Source organism: Doryrhamphus excisus, linkage group LG18 (assembly GCF_037039965.1).
Source record: "Doryrhamphus excisus strain RoL-2023G ecotype Guam linkage group LG18, RoL_Dexc_Guam_v1.1, whole genome shotgun sequence".
Classification (NCBI taxonomy): Eukaryota; Metazoa; Chordata; class Actinopteri; order Syngnathiformes; family Syngnathidae; genus Doryrhamphus; species Doryrhamphus excisus.
Genome location: NC_136374.1, coordinates 4,050,020 through 4,071,636, shown reverse-complemented (window position 1 = coordinate 4,071,636; position 21,617 = coordinate 4,050,020).

Here is a 21,617-nt window from a genome sequence, read left to right as displayed (position 1 = left end):
AAAATGCACTTTATTCGCTCTCAAACACATTGTAAGCAAAGGATGATAGGGCAGTTCATTGTGAGCCAGCGGAAGGTGCCAGGAGGCTCATTCCAAGTGTGCCTGACGCAGCTTCGCATCCCGTTCTGCCTGAAACAGTTTCATGTGGCTGAGAAGCACTGCTGTAGAGTTAGAGCCAAAATGAGAAAAAGTGTTTCTCTCGCTGTGAAATTGTATTTCAAGCAAGCTATAGGCTTTGTGGTAAAAATTTTATCCATATATGGCACATGTGTGCCACGTCCAAAAAAGCACTCCACTCGCTCAGAGAAGAGCGTTTTGGCACTTATGGAACACATTTAGTGTGATGTGCATTATTGCTTGGCACACACAACCATTGTTCGAAAATGCACTTTATTCGCTCTCAAACACATTGTAAGCAAAGGATGATAGGGCAGGTCATTGTGAGCCAGCGGAAGGTGCCAGGAGGCTCATTCCAAGTGTGCCTGACGCAGCTTCGCATCCCGTTCTGTCTGCAACAGTTTCATGTGGCTGAGAAGCACTGCTGTAGAGTTAGAGCGAAAATGAGAAAAAGTGTTTCTCTCGCTGTGAAAATGTATTTCAAGCAAGCTATAGGGTTTGTGGTAAAATTTTTCTCCATATATGGCACATGTGTGCCACGTCCAAAAAAGCACTCCACTCGCTCAGAGAAGAGCGTTTTGGCACTTATGGAACACATTTAGTGTGATGTGCATTATTGCTTGGCACACACAACCATTGTTCGAAAATGCACTTTATTCGCTCTCAAACATAGTGTAAGCAAAGGATGATAGGGCAGGTCATTGTGAGCCAGCGGAAGGTGCCAGGAGGCTCATTCCAAGTGTGCCTGACGCAGCTTCGCATCCCGTTCTGTCTGCAACAGTTTCATGTGGCTGAGAAGCACTGCTGTAGAGTTAGAGCGAAAATGAGAAAAAGTGTTTCTCTCGCTGTGAAAATGTATTTCAAGCAAGCTATAGGGTTTGTGGTAAAATTTTTCTCCATATATGGCACATGTGTGCCACGTCCAAAAAAGCACTCCACTCGCTCAGAGAAGAGCGTTTTGGCACTTATGGAACACATTTAGTGTGATGTGCATTATTGCTTGGCACACACAACCATTGTTCGAAAATGCACTTTATTCGCTCCCAAACATAGTGTAAGCAAAGGATGATAGGGCAAGTCATTGTGAGCCAGCGGAAGGTGCCAGGAGGCTCATTCCAAGTGTGCCTGACGCAGCTTCGCATCCCGTTCTGCCTGCAACAGTTTCATGTGGCTGAGAAGCACTGCTGTAGAGTTAGAGCCAAAATGAGAAAAAGTGTTTCTCTCGCTGTGAAATTGTATTTCAAGCAAGCTATAGGCTTTGTGGTAAAAATGTTCTCCATATATGGCACATGTGTGCCACGTCCAAAAAAGCACTCCACTCGCTCAGAAAAGAGCGTTTTGGCACTTATGGAACACATTTAGTGTGATGTGCATTATTGCTTGGCACACACAACCATTGTTCGAAAATGCACTTTATTCGCTCTCAAACACATTGTAAGCAAAGGATGATAGGGCAGTTCATTGTGAGCCAGCGGAAGGTGCCAGGAGGCTCATTCCAAGTGTGCCTGACGCAGCTTCGCATCCCGTTCTGCCTGAAACAGTTTCATGTGGCTGAGAAGCACTGCTGTAGAGTTAGAGCCAAAATGAGAAAAAGTGTTTCTCTCGCTGTGAAATTGTATTTCAAGCAAGCCATAGGCTTTGTGGTAAAAATTTTATCCATATATGGCACATGTGTGCCACGTCCAAAAAAGCACTCCACTCGCTCAGAGAAGAGCGTTTTGGCACTTATGGAACACATTTAGTGTGATGTGCATTATTGCTTGGCACACACAACCATTTTTCGAAAATGCACTTTATTCGCTCTCAAACAATTGTAAGCAAAGGATGATAGGGCAGGTCATTGTGAGCCAGCGGAAGGTGCCAGGAGGCTCATTCCAAGTGTGCCTGACGCAGCTTTGCATGCCGTTCTGTCTGCAACAGTTTCATGTGGCTGAGAAGCACTGCTGTAGAGTTAGAGCGAAAATGAGAAAAAGTGTTTCTCTCGCTGTCAAAATGTATTTCAAGCAAGCTATAGGCTTTGTGGTAAAATTTTTCTCCATATATGGCACATGTGTGCCACGTCCAAAAAAGCACTCCACTCGCTCAGAGAAGAGCGTTTTGGCACTTATGGAACACATTTAGTGTGATGTGCATTATTGCTTGGCACACAACCATTGTTCGAAAATGCACTTTCTTCGCTCTCAAACACATTGTAAGCAAAGGATGATAGGGCAGTTCATTGTGAGCCAGCGGAAGGTGCCAGGAGGCTCATTCCAAGTGTGCCTGACGCAGCTTCGCATCCCGTTCTGTCTGCAACAGTTTCATGTGGCTGAGAAGCACTGCTGTAGAGTTAGAGCGAAAATGAGAAAAAGTGTTTCTCTCGCTGTGAAATTGTATTTCAAGCACGCTATAGGCTTTGTGGTAAAAATTTTATCCATATATGGCACATGTGTGCCACGTCCAAAAAAGCACTCCACTCGCTCAGAGAAGAGCGTTTTGGCACGTATGGAACACATTTAGTGTGATGTGCATTATTGCTTGGCACACACAACCATTGTTCGAAAATGCACTTTATTCGCTCTCAAACACATTGTAAGCAAAGGATGATAGGGCAGGTCATTGTGAGCCAGCGGAAGGTGCCAGGAGGCTCATTCCAAGTGTGCCTGACGCAGCTTCGCATCCCATTCTCTCTGCAACAGTTTCATGTGGCTGAGAAGCACTGTTGTAGAGTTAGAGCGAAAATGAGAAAAAGTGTTTCTCTCGCTGTGAAAATGTATTTCAAGTTAGCTATAGGCTTTGTGGTAAAAATTTTCTCCATATATGGCACATGTGTGCCACGTCCAAAAAAGCACTCCACTCGCCCAGAGAAGCGCGTTTTGGCACTTATGGAACACATTTAGTGTGATGTGCATTATTGCTTGGCACACACAACCATTGTTCGAAAATGCACTTTATTCGCTCTCAAACACATTGTAAGCAAAGGATGATAGGGCAGGTCATTGTGAGCCAGCGGAAGGTGCCAGGAGGCTCATTCCAAGTGTGCCTGACGCAGCTTCGCATCCCGTTCTGTCTGCAACAGTTTCATGTGGTTGAGAAGCACTGCTGTAGAGTTAGAGCCAAAATGAGAAAAAGTGTTTCTCTCGCTGTGAAAATGTATTTCAAGCAAGATATTGGCTTTGTGGTAAAAATGTTCTCCATATATGGCACATGTGTGCCACGTCCAAAAAAGCACTCCACTCGCTCAGAAAAGAGCGTTTTGGCACTTATGGAACACATTTAGTGTGATGTGCATTATTGCTTGGCACACACAACCATTGTTCGAAAATGCACTTTATTCGCTCTCAAACACATTGTAAGCAAAGGATGATAGGGCAGTTCATTGTGAGCCAGCGGAAGGTGCCAGGAGGCTCATTCCAAGTGTGCCTGACGCAGCTTCGCATCCCGTTCTGCCTGAAACAGTTTCATGTGGCTGAGAAGCACTGCTGTAGAGTTAGAGCCAAAATGAGAAAAAGTGTTTCTCTCGCTGTGAAATTGTATTTCAAGCAAGCTATAGGCTTTGTGGTAAAAATTTTATCCATATATGGCACATGTGTGCCACGTCCAAAAAAGCACTCCACTCGCCCAGAGAAGCGCGTTTTGGCACTTATGGAACACATTTAGTGTGATGTGCATTATTGCTTGGCACACACAACCATTTTTCGAAAATGCACTTTATTCGCTCTCAAACAATTGTAAGCAAAGGATGATAGGGCAGGTCATTGTGAGCCAGCGGAAGGTGCCAGGAGGCTCATTCCAAGTGTGCCTGACGCAGCTTTGCATGCCGTTCTGTCTGCAACAGTTTCATGTGGCTGAGAAGCACTGCTGTAGAGTTAGAGCGAAAATGAGAAAAAGTGTTTCTCTCGCTGTGAAATTGTATTTCAAGCACGCTATAGGCTTTGTGGTAAAAATTTTATCCATATATGGCACATGTGTGCCACGTCCAAAAAAGCACTCCACTCGCTCAGAGAAGAGCGTTTTGGCACGTATGGAACACATTTAGTGTGATGTGCATTATTGCTTGGCACACACAACCATTGTTCGAAAATGCACTTTATTCGCTCTCAAACACATTGTAAGCAAAGGATGATAGGGCAGGTCATTGTGAGCCAGCGGAAGGTGCCAGGAGGCTCATTCCAAGTGTGCCTGACGCAGCTTCGCATCCCATTCTCTCTGCAACAGTTTCATGTGGCTGAGAAGCACTGTTGTAGAGTTAGAGCGAAAATGAGAAAAGTGTTTCTCTCGCTGTGAAAATGTATTTCAAGTTAGCTATAGGCTTTGTGGTAAAAATTTTCTCCATATATGGCACATGTGTGCCACGTCCAAAAAAGCACTCCACTCGCCCAGAGAAGCGCGTTTTGGCACTTATGGAACACATTTAGTGTGATGTGCATTATTGCTTGGCACACACAACCATTGTTCGAAAATGCACTTTATTCGCTCTCAAACACATTGTAAGCAAAGGATGATAGGGCAGGTCATTGTGAGCCAGTGGAAGGTGCCAGGAGGCTCATTCCAAGTGTGCCTGACGCAGCTTCGCATCCCGTTCTGTCTGCAACAGTTTCATGTGGTTGAGAAGCACTGCTGTAGAGTTAGAGCCAAAATGAGAAAAAGTGTTTCTCTCGCTGTGAAAATGTATTTCAAGCAAGATATTGGCTTTGTGGTAAAAATGTTCTCCATATATGGCACATGTGTGCCACGTCCAAAAAAGCACTCCACTCGCTCAGAAAAGAGCGTTTTGGCACTTATGGAACACATTTAGTGTGATGTGCATTATTGCTTGGCACACACAACCATTGTTCGAAAATGCACTTTATTCGCGCTCAAACACATTGTAAGCAAAGGATGATAGGGCAGTTCATTGTGAGCCAGCGGAAGGTGCCAGGAGGCTCATTCCAAGTGTGCCTGACGCAGCTTCGCATCCCGTTCTGCCTGAAACAGTTTCATGTGGCTGAGAAGCACTGCTGTAGAGTTAGAGCCAAAATGAGAAAAAGTGTTTCTCTCGCTGTGAAATTGTATTTCAAGCAAGCTATAGGCTTTGTGGTAAAAATTTTATCCATATATGGCACATGTGTGCCACGTCCAAAAAAGCACTCCACTCGCTCAGAGAAGAGCGTTTTGGCACTTATGGAACACATTTAGTGTGATGTGCATTATTGCTTGGCACACACAACCATTGTTCGAAAATGCACTTTATTCGCTCTCAAACACATTGTAAGCAAAGGATGATAGGGCAGGTCATTGTGAGCCAGCGGAAGGTGCCAGGAGGCTCATTCCAAGTGTGCCTGACGCAGCTTCGCATCCCGTTCTGTCTGCAACAGTTTCATGTGGCTGAGAAGCACTGCTGTAGAGTTAGAGCGAAAATGAGAAAAAGTGTTTCTCTCGCTGTGAAAATGTATTTCAAGCAAGCTATAGGGTTTGTGGTAAAATTTTTCTCCATATATGGCACATGTGTGCCACGTCCAAAAAAGCACTCCACTCGCTCAGAGAAGAGCGTTTTGGCACTTATGGAACACATTTAGTGTGATGTGCATTATTGCTTGGCACACACAACCATTGTTCGAAAATGCACTTTATTCGCTCTCAAACATAGTGTAAGCAAAGGATGATAGGGCAGGTCATTGTGAGCCAGCGGAAGGTGCCAGGAGGCTCATTCCAAGTGTGCCTGACGCAGCTTCGCATCCCGTTCTGTCTGCAACAGTTTCATGTGGCTGAGAAGCACTGCTGTAGAGTTAGAGCGAAAATGAGAAAAAGTGTTTCTCTCGCTGTGAAAATGTATTTCAAGCAAGCTATAGGGTTTGTGGTAAAATTTTTCTCCATATATGGCACATGTGTGCCACGTCCAAAAAAGCACTCCACTCGCTCAGAGAAGAGCGTTTTGGCACTTATGGAACACATTTAGTGTGATGTGCATTATTGCTTGGCACACACAACCATTGTTCGAAAATGCACTTTATTCGCTCCCAAACATAGTGTAAGCAAAGGATGATAGGGCAAGTCATTGTGAGCCAGCGGAAGGTGCCAGGAGGCTCATTCCAAGTGTGCCTGACGCAGCTTCGCATCCCGTTCTCTCTGCAACAGTTTCATGTGGCTGAGAAGCACTGTTGTAGAGTTAGAGCGAAAATGAGAAAAAGTGTTTCTCTCGCTGTGAAATTGTATTTCAAGCAAGCTATAGGCTTTGTGGTAAAAATTTTATCCATATATGGCACATGTGTGCCACGTCCAAAAAAGCACTCCACTCGCCCAGAGAAGCGCGTTTTGGCACTTATGGAACACATTTAGTGTGATGTGCATTATTGCTTGGCACACACAACCATTGTTCGAAAATGCACTTTATTCGCTCTCAAACACATTGTAAGCAAAGGATGATAGGGCAGGTCATTGTGAGCCAGCGGAAGGTGCCAGGAGGCTCATTCCAAGTGTGCCTGACGCAGCTTCGCATCCCGTTCTGTCTGCAACAGTTTCATGTGGTTGAGAAGCACTGCTGTAGAGTTAGAGCCAAAATGAGAAAAAGTGTTTCTCTCGCTGTGAAAATGTATTTCAAGCAAGATATTGGCTTTGTGGTAAAAATGTTCTCCATATATGGCACATGTGTGCCACGTCCAAAAAAGCACTCCACTCGCTCAGAAAAGAGCGTTTTGGCACTTATGGAACACATTTAGTGTGATGTGCATTATTGCTTGGCACACACAACCATTGTTCGAAAATGCACTTTATTCGCTCTCAAACACATTGTAAGCAAAGGATGATAGGGCAGTTCATTGTGAGCCAGCGGAAGGTGCCAGGAGGCTCATTCCAAGTGTGCCTGACGCAGCTTCGCATCCCGTTCTGCCTGAAACAGTTTCATGTGGCTGAGAAGCACTGCTGTAGAGTTAGAGCCAAAATGAGAAAAAGTGTTTCTCTCGCTGTGAAATTGTATTTCAAGCAAGCTATAAGCTTTGTGGTAAAAATTTTATCCATATATGGCACATGTGTGCCACGTCCAAAAAAGCACTCCACTCGCTCAGAGAAGAGCGTTTTGGCACTTATGGAACACATTTAGTGTGATGTGCATTATTGCTTGGCACACACAACCATTGTTCGAAAATGCACTTTATTCGCTCTCAAACACATTGTAAGCAAAGGATGATAGGGCAGGTCATTGTGAGCCAGCGGAAGGTGCCAGGAGGCTCATTCCAAGTGTGCCTGACGCAGCTTCGCATCCCGTTCTGTCTGCAACAGTTTCATGTGGCTGAGAAGCACTGCTGTAGAGTTAGAGCGAAAATGAGAAAAAGTGTTTCTCTCGCTGTGAAAATGTATTTCAAGCAAGCTATAGGGTTTGTGGTAAAATTTTTCTCCATATATGGCACATGTGTGCCACGTCCAAAAAAGCACTCCACTCGCTCAGAGAAGAGCGTTTTGGCACTTATGGAACACATTTAGTGTGATGTGCATTATTGCTTGGCACACACAACCATTGTTCGAAAATGCACTTTATTCGCTCTCAAACATAGTGTAAGCAAAGGATGATAGGGCAGGTCATTGTGAGCCAGCGGAAGGTGCCAGGAGGCTCATTCCAAGTGTGCCTGACGCAGCTTCGCATCCCGTTCTGTCTGCAACAGTTTCATGTGGCTGAGAAGCACTGCTGTAGAGTTAGAGCGAAAATGAGAAAAAGTGTTTCTCTCGCTGTGAAAATGTATTTCAAGCAAGCTATAGGGTTTGTGGTAAAATTTTTCTCCATATATGGCACATGTGTGCCACGTCCAAAAAAGCACTCCACTCGCTCAGAGAAGAGCGTTTTGGCACTTATGGAACACATTTAGTGTGATGTGCATTATTGCTTGGCACACACAACCATTGTTCGAAAATGCACTTTATTCGCTCCCAAACATAGTGTAAGCAAAGGATGATAGGGCAAGTCATTGTGAGCCAGCGGAAGGTGCCAGGAGGCTCATTCCAAGTGTGCCTGACGCAGCTTCGCATCCCGTTCTCTCTGCAACAGTTTCATGTGGCTGAGAAGCACTGCTGTAGAGTTAGAGCCAAAATGAGAAAAAGTGTTTCTCTCGCTGTGAAATTGTATTTCAAGCAAGCTATAGGCTTTGTGGTAAAAATTTTATCCATATATGGCACATGTGTGCCACGTCCAAAAAAGCACTCCACTCGCTCAGAGAAGAGCGTTTTGGCACTTATGGAACACATTTAGTGTGATGTGCATTATTGCTTGGCACACACAACCATTGTTCGAAAATGCACTTTATTCGCTCTCAAACACATTGTAAGCAAAGGATGATAGGGCAGGTCATTGTGAGCCAGCGGAAGGTGCCAGGAGGCTCATTCCAAGTGTGCCTGACGCAGCTTCGCATCCCGTTCTGCCTGCAACAGTTTCATGTGGCTGAGAAGCACTGCTGTAGAGTTAGAGCCAAAATGAGAAAAAGTGTTTCTCTCGCTGTGAAATTGTATTTCAAGCAAGCTATAGGCTTTGTGGTAAAAATGTTCTCCATATATGGCACATGTGTGCCACGTCCAAAAAAGCACTCCACTCGCTCAGAAAAGAGCGTTTTGGCACTTATGGAACACATTTAGTGTGATGTGCATTATTGCTTGGCACACACAACCATTGTTCGAAAATGCACTTTATTCGCTCTCAAACACATTGTAAGCAAAGGATGATAGGGCAGTTCATTGTGAGCCAGCGGAAGGTGCCAGGAGGCTCATTCCAAGTGTGCCTGACGCAGCTTCGCATCCCGTTCTGCCTGAAACAGTTTCATGTGGCTGAGAAGCACTGCTGTAGAGTTAGAGCCAAAATGAGAAAAAGTGTTTCTCTCGCTGTGAAATTGTATTTCAAGCAAGCCATAGGCTTTGTGGTAAAAATTTTATCCATATATGGCACATGTGTGCCACGTCCAAAAAAGCACTCCACTCGCTCAGAGAAGAGCGTTTTGGCACTTATGGAACACATTTAGTGTGATGTGCATTATTGCTTGGCACACACAACCATTGTTCGAAAATGCACTTTATTCGCTCTCAAACACATTGTAAGCAAAGGATGATAGGGCAGGTCATTGTGAGCCAGCGGAAGGTGCCAGGAGGCTCATTCCAAGTGTGCCTGACGCAGCTTCGCATCCCGTTCTGTCTGCAACAGTTTCATGTGGCTGAGAAGCACTGCTGTAGAGTTAGAGCGAAAATGAGAAAAAGTGTTTCTCTCGCTGTGAAAATGTATTTCAAGCAAGCTATAGGGTTTGTGGTAAAATTTTTCTCCATATATGGCACATGTGTGCCACGTCCAAAAAAGCACTCCACTCGCTCAGAGAAGAGCGTTTTGGCACTTATGGAACACATTTAGTGTGATGTGCATTATTGCTTGGCACACACAACCATTGTTCGAAAATGCACTTTATTCGCTCTCAAACATAGTGTAAGCAAAGGATGATAGGGCAGGTCATTGTGAGCCAGCGGAAGGTGCCAGGAGGCTCATTCCAAGTGTGCCTGACGCAGCTTCGCATCCCGTTCTGTCTGCAACAGTTTCATGTGGCTGAGAAGCACTGCTGTAGAGTTAGAGCGAAAATGAGAAAAAGTGTTTCTCTCGCTGTGAAAATGTATTTCAAGCAAGCTATAGGGTTTGTGGTAAAATTTTTCTCCATATATGGCACATGTGTGCCACGTCCAAAAAAGCACTCCACTCGCTCAGAGAAGAGCGTTTTGGCACTTATGGAACACATTTAGTGTGATGTGCATTATTGCTTGGCACACACAACCATTGTTCGAAAATGCACTTTATTCGCTCCCAAACATAGTGTAAGCAAAGGATGATAGGGCAAGTCATTGTGAGCCAGCGGAAGGTGCCAGGAGGCTCATTCCAAGTGTGCCTGACGCAGCTTCGCATCCCGTTCTCTCTGCAACAGTTTCATGTGGCTGAGAAGCACTGCTGTAGAGTTAGAGCCAAAATGAGAAAAAGTGTTTCTCTCGCTGTGAAATTGTATTTCAAGCAAGCTATAGGCTTTGTGGTAAAAATTTTATCCATATATGGCACATGTGTGCCACGTCCAAAAAAGCACTCCACTCGCTCAGAGAAGAGCGTTTTGGCACTTATGGAACACATTTAGTGTGATGTGCATTATTGCTTGGCACACACAACCATTGTTCGAAAATGCACTTTATTCGCTCTCAAACACATTGTAAGCAAAGGATGATAGGGCAGGTCATTGTGAGCCAGCGGAAGGTGCCAGGAGGCTCATTCCAAGTGTGCCTGACGCAGCTTCGCATCCCGTTCTGCCTGCAACAGTTTCATGTGGCTGAGAAGCACTGCTGTAGAGTTAGAGCCAAAATGAGAAAAAGTGTTTCTCTCGCTGTGAAATTGTATTTCAAGCAAGCTATAGGCTTTGTGGTAAAAATGTTCTCCATATATGGCACATGTGTGCCACGTCCAAAAAAGCACTCCACTCGCTCAGAGAAGAGCGTTTTGGCACGTATGGAACACATTTAGTGTGATGTGCATTATTGCTTGGCACACACAACCATTGTTCGAAAATGCACTTTATTCGCTCTCAAACACATTGTAAGCAAAGGATGATAGGGCAGTTCATTGTGAGCCAGCGGAAGGTGCCAGGAGGCTCATTCCAAGTGTGCCTGACGCAGCTTCGCATCCCGTTCTGCCTGAAACAGTTTCATGTGGCTGAGAAGCACTGCTGTAGAGTTAGAGCCAAAATGAGAAAAAGTGTTTCTCTCGCTGTGAAATTGTATTTCAAGCAAGCCATAGGCTTTGTGGTAAAAATTTTATCCATATATGGCACATGTGTGCCACGTCCAAAAAAGCACTCCACTCGCTCAGAGAAGAGCGTTTTGGCACTTATGGAACACATTTAGTGTGATGTGCATTATTGCTTGGCACACACAACCATTGTTCGAAAATGCACTTTATTCGCTCCCAAACATAGTGTAAGCAAAGGATGATAGGGCAAGTCATTGTGAGCCAGCGGAAGGTGCCAGGAGGCTCATTCCAAATGTGCCTGACGCAGCTTCGCATCCCGTTCTCTCTGCAACAGTTTCATGTGGCTGAGAAGCACTGCTGTAGAGTTAGAGCCAAAATGAGAAAAAGTGTTTTTCTCGCTGTGAAATTGTATTTCAAGCAAGCTATAGGCTTTGTGGTAAAAATTTTATCCATATATGGCACATGTGTGCCACGTCCAAAAAAGCACTCCACTCGCTCAGAGAAGAGCGTTTTGGCACTTATGGAACACATTTAGTGTGATGTGCATTATTGCTTGGCACACAACCATTGTTCGAAAATGCACTTTCTTCGCTCTCAAACACATTGTAAGCAAAGGATGATAGGGCAGTTCATTGTGAGCCAGCGGAAGGTGCCAGGAGGCTCATTCCAAGTGTGCCTGACGCAGCTTCGCATCCCGTTCTGTCTGCAACAGTTTCATGTGGCTGAGAAGCACTGCTGTAGAGTTAGAGCGAAAATGAGAAAAAGTGTTTCTCTCGCTGTGAAAATGTATTTCAAGCAAGCTATAGGCTTTGTGGTAAAAATTTTATCCATATATGGCACATGTGTGCCACGTCCAAAAAAGCACTCCACTCGCTCAGAGAAGAGCGTTTTGGCACGTATGGAACACATTTAGTGTGATGTGCATTATTGCTTGGCACACACAACCATTGTTCGAAAATGCACTTTATTCGCTCTCAAACACATTGTAAGCAAAGGATGATAGGGCAGTTCATTGTGAGCCAGCGGAAGGTGCCAGGAGGCTCATTCCAAGTGTGCCTGACGCAGCTTCGCATCCCGTTCTGTCTGCAACAGTTTCATGTGGCTGAGAAGCACTGCTGTAGAGTTAGAGCCAAAATGAGAAAAAGTGTTTCTCTCGCTGTAAAAATGTATTTCAAGCAAGCTATAGGCTTTGTGGTAAATTTTTTCTCCATATATGGCACATGTGTGCCACGTCCAAAAAAGCACTCCACTCGCCCAGAGAAGCGCGTTTTGGCACTTATGGAACACATTTAGTGTGATGTGCATTATTGCTTGGCACACACAACCATTGTTCGAAAATGCACTTTATTCGCTCTCAAACAATTGTAAGCAAAGGATGATAGGGCAGGTCATTGTGAGCCAGCGGAAGGTGCCAGGAGGCTCATTCCAAGTGTGCCTGACGCAGCTTCGCATGCCGTTCTGTCTGCAACAGTTTCATGTGGCTGAGAAGCACTGCTGTAGAGTTAGAGCGAAAATGAGAAAAAGTGTTTCTCTCGCTGTGAAAATGTATTTCAAGCAAGCTATAGGGTTTGTGGTAAAATTTTTCTCCATATATGGCACATGTGTGCCACGTCCAAAAAAGCACTCCACTCGCTCAGAGAAGAGCGTTTTGGCACGTATGGAACACATTTAGTGTGATGTGCATTATTGCTTGGCACACACAACCATTGTTCGAAAATGCACTTTATTCGCTCTCAAACACATTGTAAGCAAAGGATGATAGGGCAGTTCATTGTGAGCCAGCGAAAGGTGCCAGGAGGCTCATTCCAAGTGTGCCTGACGCAGCTTCGCATCCCGTTCTGTCTGCAACAGTTTCATGTGGCTGAGAAGCACTGCTGTAGAGTTAGAGCGAAAATGAGAAAAAGTGTTTCTCTCGCTGTGAAAATGTATTTCAAGCAAGCTATAGGGTTTGTGGTAAAATTTTTCTCCATATATGGCACATGTGTGCCACGTCCAAAAAAGCACTCCACTCGCTCAGAGAAGAGCGTTTTGGCACGTGTGGAACACATTTAGTGTGATGTGCATTATTGCTTGGCACACACAACCATTGTTCGAAAATGCACTTTATTCGCTCTCAAACACATTGTAAGCAAAGGATGATAGGGCAGGTCATTGTGAGCCAGCGGAAGGTGCCAGGAGGCTCATTCCAAGTGTGCCTGACGCAGCTTCGCATCCCGTTCTGTCTGCAACAGTTTCATGTGGCTGAGAAGCACTGCTGTAGAGTTAGAACCAAAATGAGAAAAAGTGTTTCTCTCGCTGTGAAAATGTATTTCAAGCAAGCTATAGGCTTTGTGGTAAATTTTTTCTCCATATATGGCACATGTGTGCCACGTCCAAAAAAGCACTCCACTCGCCCAGAGAAGCGCGTTTTGGCACTTATGGAACACATTTAGTGTGATGTGCATTATTGCTTGGCACACACAACCATTGTTCGAAAATGCACTTTATTCGCTCTCAAACAATTGTAAGCAAAGGATGATAGGGCAGGTCATTGTGAGCCAGCGGAAGGTGCCAGGAGGCTCATTCCAAGTGTGCCTGACGCAGCTTTGCATGCCGTTCTGTCTGCAACAGTTTCATGTGGCTGAGAAGCACTGCTGTAGAGTTAGAGCGAAAATGAGAAAAAGTGTTTCTCTCGCTGTCAAAATGTATTTCAAGCAAGCTATGGGCTTTGTGGTAAAATTTTTCTCCATATATGGCACATGTGTGCCACGTCCAAAAAAGCACTCCACTCGCTCAGAGAAGAGCGTTTTGGCACTTATGGAACACATTTAGTGTGATGTGCATTATTGCTTGGCACACAACCATTGTTCGAAAATGCACTTTCTTCGCTCTCAAACACATTGTAAGCAAAGGATGATAGGGCAGTTCATTGTGAGCCAGCGGAAGGTGCCAGGAGGCTCATTCCAAGTGTGCCTGACGCAGCTTCGCATCCCGTTCTGTCTGCAACAGTTTCATGTGGCTGAGAAGCACTGCTGTAGAGTTAGAGCGAAAATGAGAAAAAGTGTTTCTCTCGCTGTGAAAATGTATTTCAAGTTAGCTATAGGCTTTGTGGTAAAAATTTTCTCCATATATGGCACATGTGTGCCACGTCCAAAAAAGCACTCCACTCGCTCAGAAAAGAGCGTTTTGGCACTTATGGAACACATTTAGTGTGATGTGCATTATTGCTTGGCACACACAACCATTGTTCGAAAATGCACTTTATTCGCTCTCAAACACATTGTAAGCAAAGGATGATAGGGCAGTTCATTGTGAGCCAGCGGAAGGTGCCAGGAGGCTCATTCCAAGTGTGCCTGACGCAGCTTCGCATCCCGTTCTGCCTGAAACAGTTTCATGTGGCTGAGAAGCACTGCTGTAGAGTTAGAGCCAAAATGAGAAAAAGTGTTTCTCTCGCTGTGAAATTGTATTTCAAGCAAGCTATAGGCTTTGTGGTAAAAATTTTATCCATATATGGCACATGTGTGCCACGTCCAAAAAAGCACTCCACTCGCTCAGAGAAGAGCGTTTTGGCACTTATGGAACACATTTAGTGTGATGTGCATTATTGCTTGGCACACACAACCATTGTTCGAAAATGCACTTTATTCGCTCTCAAACATAGTGTAAGCAAAGGATGATAGGGCAGGTCATTGTGAGCCAGCGGAAGGTGCCAGGAGGCTCATTCCAAGTGTGCCTGACGCAGCTTCGCATCCCGTTCTGTCTGCAACAGTTTCATGTGGCTGAGAAGCACTGCTGTAGAGTTAGAGCGAAAATGAGAAAAAGTGTTTCTCTCGCTGTGAAAATGTATTTCAAGCAAGCTATAGGGTTTGTGGTAAAATTTTTCTCCATATATGGCACATGTGTGCCACGTCCAAAAAAGCACTCCACTCGCTCAGAGAAGAGCGTTTTGGCACTTATGGAACACATTTAGTGTGATGTGCATTATTGCTTGGCACACACAACCATTGTTCGAAAATGCACTTTATTCGCTCCCAAACATAGTGTAAGCAAAGGATGATAGGGCAAGTCATTGTGAGCCAGCGGAAGGTGCCAGGAGGCTCATTCCAAGTGTGCCTGACGCAGCTTCGCATCCCGTTCTCTCTGCAACAGTTTCATGTGGCTGAGAAGCACTGCTGTAGAGTTAGAGCCAAAATGAGAAAAAGTGTTTCTCTCGCTGTGAAATTGTATTTCAAGCAAGCTATAGGCTTTGTGGTAAAAATTTTCTCCATATATGGCACATGTGTGCCACGTCCAAAAAAGCACTCCACTCGCTCAGAGAAGAGCGTTTTGGCACTTATGGAACACATTTAGTGTGATGTGCATTATTGCTTGGCACACACAACCATTGTTCGAAAATGCACTTTATTCGCTCTCAAACACATTGTAAGCAAAGGATGATAGGGCAGGTCATTGTGAGCCAGCGGAAGGTGCCAGGAGGCTCATTCTAAGTGTGCCTGACGCAGCTTCGCATCCCGTTCTGCCTGCAACAGTTTCATGTGGCTGAGAAGCACTGCTGTAGAGTTAGAGCCAAAATGAGAAAAAGTGTTTCTCTCGCTGTGAAATTGTATTTCAAGCAAGCTATAGGCTTTGTGGTAAAAATGTTCTCCATATATGGCACATGTGTGCCACGTCCAAAAAAGCACTCCACTCGCTCAGAAAAGAGCGTTTTGGCACTTATGGAACACATTTAGTGTGATGTGCATTATTGCTTGGCACACACAACCATTGTTCGAAAATGCACTTTATTCGCTCTCAAACACATTGTAAGCAAAGGATGATAGGGCAGTTCATTGTGAGCCAGCGGAAGGTGCCAGGAGGCTCATTCCAAGTGTGCCTGACGCAGCTTCGCATCCCGTTCTGCCTGAAACAGTTTCATGTGGCTGAGAAGCACTGCTGTAGAGTTAGAGCCAAAATGAGAAAAAGTGTTTCTCTCGCTGTGAAATTGTATTTCAAGCAAGCCATAGGCTTTGTGGTAAAAATTTTATCCATATATGGCACATGTGTGCCACGTCCAAAAAAGCACTCCACTCGCTCAGAGAAGAGCGTTTTGGCACTTATGGAACACATTTAGTGTGATGTGCATTATTGCTTGGCACACACAACCATTGTTCGAAAATGCACTTTATTCGCTCTCAAACACATTGTAAGCAAAGGATGATAGGGCAGGTCATTGTGAGCCAGCGGAAGGTGCCAGGAGGCTCATTCCAAGTGTGCCTGACGCAGCTTCGCATCCCGTTCTGCCTGAAACAGTTTCATGTGGCTGAGAAGCACTGCTGTAGAGTTAGAGCCAAAATGAGAAAAAGTGTTTCTCTCGCTGTGAAATTGTATTTCAAGCAAGCCATAGGCTTTGTGGTAAAAATTTTATCCATATATGGCACATGTGTGCCACGTCCAAAAAAGCACTCCACTCGCTCAGAGAAGAGCGTTTTGGCACTTATGGAACACATTTAGTGTGATGTGCATTATTGCTTGGCACACACAACCATTGTTCGAAAATGCACTTTATTCGCTCTCAAACACATTGTAAGCAAAGGATGATAGGGCAGGTCATTGTGAGCCAGCGGAAGGTGCCAGGAGGCTCATTCCAAATGTGCCTGACGCAGCTTCGCATCCCGTTCTGTCTGCAACAGTTTCATGTGGCTGAGAAGCACTGCTGTAGAGTTAGAGCGAAAATGAGAAAAAGTGTTTCTCTCGCTGTGAAAATGTATTTCAAGCAAGCTATAGGGTTTGTGGTAAAATTTTTCTCCATATATGGCACATGTGTGCCACGTCCAAAAAAGCACTCCACTCGCTCAGAGAAGAGCGTTTTGGCACTTATGGAACACATTTAGTGTGATGTGCATTATTGCTTGGCACACACAACCATTGTTCGAAAATGCACTTTATTCGCTCCCAAACATAGTGTAAGGAAAGGATGATAGGGCAAGTCATTGTGAGCCAGCGGAAGGTGCCAGGAGGCTCATTCCAAATGTGCCTGACGCAGCTTCGCATCCCGTTCTCTCTGCAACAGTTTCATGTGGCTGAGAAGCAATGCTGTAGAGTTAGAGCGAAAATGAGAAAAAGTGTTTCTCTCGCTGTCAAAATGTATTTCAAGCAAGCTATAGGCTTTGTGGTAAAATTTTTCTCCATATATGGCACATGTGTGCCACGTCCAAAAAAGCACTCCACTCGCTCAGAGAAGAGCGTTTTGGCACTTATGGAACACATTTAGTGTGATGTGCATTATTGCTTGGCACACAACCATTGTTCGAAAATGCACTTTATTCGCTCTCAAACACATTGTAAGCAAATGATGATAGGGCAGGTCATTGTGAGCCAGCGGAAGGTGCCAGGAGGCTCATTCCAAGTGTGCCTGACGCAGCTTCGCATCCCATTCTCTCTGCAACAGTTTCATGTGGCTGAGAAGCACTGTTGTAGAGTTAGAGCGAAAATGAGAAAAAGTGTTTCTCTCGCTGTGAAAATGTATTTCAAGTTAGCTATAGGCTTTGTGGTAAAATTTTTCTCCATATATGGCACATGTGTGCCACGTCCAAAAAAGCACTCCACTCGCCCAGAGAAGCGCGTTTTGGCACTTATGGAACACATTTAGTGTGATGTGCATTATTGCTTGGCACACACAACCATTGTTCGAAAATGCACTTTATTCGCTCTCAAACACATTGTAAGCAAAGGATGATAGGGCAGGTCATTGTGAGCCAGCGGAAGGTGCCAGGAGGCTCATTCCAAGTGTGCCTGACGCAGCTTCGCATCCCGTTCTGCCTGCAACAGTTTCATGTGGCTGAGAAGCACTGCTGTAGAGTTAGAGCCAAAATGAGAAAAAGTGTTTCTCTCGCTGTGAAATTGTATTTCAAGCAAGCTATAGGCTTTGTGGTAAAAATTTTATCCATATATGGCACATGTGTGCCACGTCCAAAAAAGCACTCCACTCGCTCAGAGAAGAGCGTTTTGGCACTTATGGAACACATTTAGTGTGATGTACATTATTGCTTGGCACACACAACCATTGTTCGAAAATGCACTTTATTCGCTCTCAAACACATTGTAAGCAAAGGATGATAGGGCAGGTCATTGTGAGCCAGCGGAAGGTGCCAGGAGGCTCATTCCAAGTGTGCCTGACGCAGCTTCGCATCCCGTTCTGTCTGCAACAGTTTCATGTGGCTGAGAAGCACTGCTGTAGAGTTAGAGCGAAAATGAGAAAAAGTGTTTCTCTCGCTGTGAAAATGTATTTCAAGCAAGCTATAGGGTTTGTGGTAAAATTTTTCTCCATATATGGCACATGTGTGCCACGTCCAAAAAAGCACTCCACTCGCTCAGAGAAGAGCGTTTTGGCACTTATGGAACACATTTAGTGTGATGTGCATTATTGCTTGGCACACACAACCATTGTTCGAAAATGCACTTTATTCGCTCTCAAACATAGTGTAAGCAAAGGATGATAGGGCAGGTCATTGTGAGCCAGCGGAAGGTGCCAGGAGGCTCATTCCAAGTGTGCCTGACGCAGCTTCGCATCCCGTTCTCTCTGCAACAGTTTCATGTGGCTGAGAATCACTGCTGTAGAGTTAGAGCCAAAATGAGAAAAAGTGTTTCTCTCGCTGTGAAAATGTATTTCAAGCAAGATATTGGCTTTGTGGTAAAAATGTTCTCCATATATGGCACATGTGTGCCACGTCCAAAAAAGCACTCCACTCGCTCAGAAAAGAGCGTTTTGGCACTTATGGAACACATTTAGTGTGATGTGCATTATTGCTTGGCACACACAACCATTGTTCGAAAATGCACTTTATTCGCTCTCAAACACATTGTAAGCAAAGGATGATAGGGCAGGTCATTGTGAGCCAGCGGAAGGTGCCAGGAGGCTCATTCCAAGTGTGCCTGACGCAGCTTCGCATCCCATTCTCTCTGCAACAGTTTCATGTGGCTGAGAATCACTGCTGTAGAGTTAGAGCCAAAATGAGAAAAAGTGTTTCTCTCGCTGTCAAAATGTATTTCAAGCAAGCTATAGGCTTTGTGGTAAAAATTTTCTCCATATATGGCACATGTGTGCCACGTCCAAAAAAGCACTCCACTCGCTCAGAGAAGAGCGTTTTGGCACTTATGGAACACATTTAGTGTGATGTGCATTATTGCTTGGCACACACAACCATTGTTCGAAAATGCACTTTATTCGCTCTCAAACACATTGTAAGCAAAGGATGATAGGGCAGGTCATTGTGAGCCAGCGGAAGGTGCCAGGAGGCTCATTCCAAGTGTGCCTGACGCAGCTTCGCATCCCGTTCTGTCTGCAACAGTTTCATGTGGCTGAGAAGCACTGCTCTAGAGTTAGAGCGAAAATGAGAAAAAGTGTTTCTCTCGCTGTGAAATTGTATTTCAAGCAAGCCATAGGCTTTGTGGTAAAAATTTTATCCATATATGGCACATGTGTGCCACGTCCAAAAAAGCACTCCACTCGCTCAGAGAAGAGCGTTTTGGCACTTATGGAACACATTTAGTGTGATGTGCATTATTGCTTGGCACACACAACCATTGTTCGAAAATGCACTTTATTCGCTCTCAAACACATTGTAAGCAAAGGATGATAGGGCAGGTCATTGTGAGCCAGCGGAAGGTGCCAGGAGGCTCATTCCAAGTGTGCCTGACGCAGCTTCGCATCCCGTTCTGCCTGCAACAGTTTCATGTGGCTGAGAAGCACTGCTGTAGAGTTAGAGCGAAAATGAGAAAAAGTGTTTCTCTCGCTGTGAAAATGTATTTCAAGCAAGCTATAGGGTTTGTGGTAAAATTTTTCTCTATATATGGCACATGTCTGCCACGTCCAAAAAAGCACTCCACTCGCTCAGAGAAGAGCGTTTTGGCACTTATGGAACACATTTAGTGTGATGTGCATTATTGCTTGGCACACACAACCATTGTTCGAAAATGCACTTTATTCGCTCTCAAACACATTGTAAGCAAAGGATGATAGGGCAGGTCATTGTGAGCCAGCGGAAGGTGCCAGGAGGCTCATTCCAAGTGTGCCTGACGCAGCTTCGCATCCCGTTCTGTCTGCAACAGTTTCATGTGGCTGAGAAGCACTGCTGTAGAGTTAGAGCGAAAATGAGAAAAAGTGTTTCTCTCGCTGTGAAAATGTATTTCAAGCAAGCTATAGGCTTTGTGGTAAAAATTTTATCCATATATGGCACATGTGTGCCACGTCCAAAAAAGCACTCCACTCGCTCAGAAAAGAGCGTTTTGGCACTTATGGAACACATTTAGTGTGATGTGCATTATTGCTTGGCACACACAACCATTGTTCGAAAATGCACTTTATTCGCTCTCAAACACATTGTAAGCAAAGGATGATAGGGCAGTTCATTGTGAGCCAGCGGAAGGTGCCAGGAGGCTCATTCCAAGTGTGCCTGACGCAGCTTCGCATCCTGTTCTCTCTGCAACAGTTTCATGTGGCTAGAAGCACTGCTGTAGAGTTAGAGCCAAAATGAGAAAAAGTGTTTCTCTCGCTGTGAAATTGTATTTCAAGCAAGCTATAGGCTTTGTGGTAAAATTTTTCTCCATATATGGCACATGTGTGCCACGTCCAAAAAAGCACTCCACTCGCCCAGAGAAGCGCGTTTTGGCACTTATGGAACACATTTAGTGTGATGTGCATTATTGCTTGGCACACACAACCATTGTTCGAAAATGCACTTTATTCGCTCTCAAACACATTGTAAGCAAAGGATGATAGGGCAGGTCATTGTGAGCCAGCGGAAGGTGCCAGGAGGCTCATTCCAAGTGTGCCTGACGCAGCTTCACATCCCATTCTCTCTGCAACAGTTTCATGTGGCTGAGAATCACTGCTGTAGAGTTAGAGCCAAAATGAGAAAAAGTGTTTCTCTCGCTGTCAAAATGTATTTCAAGCAAGCTATAGGCTTTGTGGTAAAAATTTTCTCCATATATGGCACATGTGTGCCACGTCCAAAAAAGCACTCCACTCGCTCAGAGAAGAGCGTTTTGGCACTTATGGAACACATTTAGTGTGATGTGCATTATTGCTTGGCACACACAACCATTGTTCGAAAATGCACTTTATTCGCTCTCAAACACATTGTAAGCAAAGGATGATAGGGCAGGTCATTGTGAGCCAGCGGAAGGTGCCAGGAGGCTCATTCCAAGTGTGCCTGACGCAGCTTCGCATCCCGTTCTGTCTGCAACAGTTTCATGTGGCTGAGAAGCACTGCTGTAGAGTTAGAGCGAAAATGAGAAAAAGTGTTTCTCTCGCTGTGAAAATGTATTTCAAGCAAGCTATAGGGTTTGTGGTAAAATTTTTCTCTATATATGGCACATGTCTGCCACGTCCAAAAAAGCACTCCACTCGCTCAGAGAAGAGCGTTTTGGCACTTATGGAACACATTTAGTGTGATGTGCATTATTGCTTGGCACACACAACCATTGTTCGAAAATGCACTTTATTCGCTCCCAAACATAGTGTAAGCAAAGGATGATAGGGCAAGTCATTGTGAGCCAGCGGAAGGTGCCAGGAGGCTCATTCCAAGTGTGCCTGACGCAGCTTCGCATCCCGTTCTCTCTGCAACAGTTTCATGTGGCTGAGAAGCACTGCTGTAGAGTTAGAGCCAAAATGAGAAAAAGTGTTTCTCTCGCTGTGAAATTGTATTTCAAGCAAGCTATAGGCTTTGTGGTAAAAATTTTATCCATATATGGCACATGTGTGCCACGTCCAAAAAAGCACTCCACTCGCTCAGAAAAGAGCGTTTTGGCACTTATGGAACACATTTAGTGTGATGTGCAT